Source organism: Tachypleus tridentatus, chromosome 13 (genome assembly GCF_004210375.1).
Source record: "Tachypleus tridentatus isolate NWPU-2018 chromosome 13, ASM421037v1, whole genome shotgun sequence".
Classification (NCBI taxonomy): domain Eukaryota; kingdom Metazoa; phylum Arthropoda; class Merostomata; order Xiphosura; family Limulidae; genus Tachypleus; species Tachypleus tridentatus.
This window is the reverse complement of record NC_134837.1, coordinates 8272068-8275284: the sequence shown is the minus strand read 5'-3', so window position 1 is coordinate 8275284 and position 3217 is coordinate 8272068. Positions and strand designations below refer to the sequence as shown.

Genomic DNA, 3217 nt, shown 5'->3' with positions numbered 1-3217 from the left:
ATTAAAATAAAGGTCCGGCATGGCCAGGTGGTTAAAGCGCTCGACTCGTAATCTGAGGGTCGCGGGTTCGAATCCTCGTTACACTAAACATGCTAGTCCTTTCAGCTGTGGTGACGTAATAATGTGACGGTCAATTCTACTATTCGTTGGTAAAAGAGTTGCCTAAGAGTTGTCGATGGGTGGTGATGACTAGCTGCACACCCTCTAGTCTTACACTCCAAAAATAGGGACGGCTAGCGCAGATAGCTCTCGTGTAGCATTGCGCGAAATTCAAAACAAACGATCATCCCAAAGTAAAATATATAAATTGATTTATTTTCTAATTATCAGAGTGTACTGATCTCAAACAATAAAATCAATAACCATAAACTTCTTTTAATGTATAACAAAACAACATAAAGCACAGGGAACATTTCATCAGATTAGTGTATCCTAGATCATTTATACCTACTTATAACATTTCTATTTTAATAACACAAGTGTTGTACTCTGTAAAAGCGTTAAGATTTGTGTAATAATAAAATAAATATACTGAAGTTGTGTAGTTCTTCCTATTGCAACAACAAAATTTATTACAATAAAAATCTTACAGAACACTAAGTTTAACTATTTACCGCTCAAAATCCGGACTTTTCAAGCACGTTTGTAGCGTTAGAATTGTTCATTTCTGTGAGAAACAAAATCCCAGGATACCAATTTTTAAGCTGGCATATGTGCTACTGTTTTCTGTCATAACTCGTATTGCTTCCTGTTACATGAAGGCTATTATTTTCACACGTTTAGACGTTTTAATCTACAAAGACATCTTATCTCTAAATATATATACCACTTAATCAGTTTTAATCGATCAACGTTGAATTATTACATCTAAGATTATCAGTATCTATATTTCATTTTTAAGTCTTCCCAGAGTTTCCAAACATCAGTTCCTTTTGTTCTTTAAAAAAAAGAGTTCATCTGTTCGTTGTGTTTGTTCCTCCGTGAAATGATTTTTCCAATCTCCAATTATTCCCTTTTTTATTAGATTTGGGATATTACCAAATGATGTTTTGGAGTCATTTAGGTTTTTAATAACGTGTTTTAGCCCTTCTCGGACGTTAGGGTTATTCAGAATAAAGTCATGGACATTTTGAAAGCATTCTCTCACGCTATGTTCATAAGCTTTTCTCATGTAGTCAAAAGTGCTGTGGTCTAGGACCATTTTCATAAAGTCTTTGTCATTTTCTAAGTTTTCCGCGTATTCATTGCCAAGGAACTTGGCTATCTTCAACACCGTAGTTTGCATGCCCAATTTCATTTCTTCGTAAGTAATAAACAAAACATTAGGATCACTACAATGTTCATACCAAGATAACAAGTGATCAGAGTCATCTCCGTAGTCTGTCTCACCCGTGATAAAAAAGCTAAAAAAAATCGTTGAAAGTTCCATCCTGAAAGTTGTAACCAGGAGAATATTTTGTATGATGATAAAACGAAACGCAGCAGTCTTTAGAGTTTCGAACAACGTAAATGTACTTAGCCTCTGGAGGATCAGGTTGAAGACGAAAAGGTAGTTGGGTCTTTATGGCTCCTGGACGTTTCATGTGGTTTGCAGAATCAGGACCCATCAGTTCTAAGAAAGGAATTGCTTTTTGAAATTCGAGAAAATCCGTCAAAGGGATACCTTTGTTGAGGATTAGAAGAACGACGTTCTGCATCCAGGTGGTGCCACACTTGGGATACGTAACGATGAAAAGGTCATCTTTTCTAGGTTCATACTGCAGAACTGCTCGAAATATATCGAGGGAGAACATGGCAACTTATCTGAGGCCGTCTGCATCCTGGTAATCTGGCTTCTTCTGAACAATGTAAGCTGAGAAGAAATATTGTAATTTTCAATATTAATTTTGTACATACGTTTACTTGATTGTTGAACATTTCTACAGTTTTTAACAAAACGATTTGACATTGTACATGTAGGCTCTTGACCTTTCTCCCCAGATAATATAATCAATGAAACTATTCTAAACAGTAATCTAAGGTTTATATTAAAAAAAAATAAATATCAGATATTCAGTACAAGAATCTAGTTTCATAATTTGGAAAATTCTTCCGAACGTTTTTAGGTTTACGTTGAACTAAAACGTTTCATGAATATTCCGTCATGACGAGAAAACCCACTTGTAGAGAAAATATATGTGTAAAAACGGCTGGTATGGGTTATAGGTTGAGATCCAACACATTAAAAATCACAAAACCATGTACTGCTGTGAACCATATATTCCCGACATCAGCAAAAAAATAACCAACATTTGGCAATAACTAGTAACAAAATATGTCATTCCAGTTATAACCAAATTTATTCAAAAACCAGGCACAACACTAAGGTCTATACTGTGTAAAAACTACACTGGCAAACACACGCCAACATCATTCATAAAATACAATGTGATAACTGCCACCACTTTTATATTGGAGAAACAAGTAGAAAAATGGAAACCAGATTTAAAGAACACAAAAAGTCACCTTCATACGTTTTCGAACACTGCAAATCAAATAAACACAACATAACCATAGAAAATACCCAAATACTAAATAAAGAAACAAATAAAAGGAAACGCAAAATTAAAGAAGCCTTACTTATACAACAACTCAAGCCCAAAATAAACCAATACAAAGGAACACCTTAAAACATATACCAATAAATATAATCAAACACCTAAGCACGCCCTCTACATTCTTACACTCAATTACACAACCGACTTCAAACATGTGGTTTGCTTTCGGTCCGTTTTTTTTTTTCTTTGTAAACCTGAGGATGATCGAAGAAGGTCGAAACGTAGTTCGCTCCTCTTCATAGAAGTAAAGAAGAAGGCCACTTAGCGGCCAAGTGTACAGCGATTGTGTGCCCTAATTGTGACGGAGTCGGTCACTCACCCAGGGATAATAAAAAAGGGTGTAAAAATGTGGAGGAGCTTACCTCCACAAAGTGTAAAAATAAATCTTTCGCTGCAGCCCTTAAATCGGGTGAGGAGAAAGATCAAGTAGTAAAAGTAGTTAAAGAAGTCGTGAAATATATGGTTGAGAAAGTTCTAGAAAACGAAGGGAACAACATGGAGGTAGAAGAAGAAACAGAAAAAGTAGTTGAGAAAGTAGATGAAAACGTAGTAGAAAAACAAGAAACAACCAAAAAGGAAGAGAAACAAGAAACAACGAAAGAGGTGAAGAAATCGGAAAT

At 35.3% G+C, this 3217-nt stretch overlaps 1 pseudogene; it reads right to left on the bottom strand.

Annotated features, from left to right (window-relative positions):
• Nucleotides 1-922: 922 nt before the first annotated feature.
• Nucleotides 923-1932, bottom strand: LOC143240486 (sulfotransferase ssu-1-like; annotated as a pseudogene).
• Nucleotides 1933-3217: the final 1285 nt, after the last annotated feature.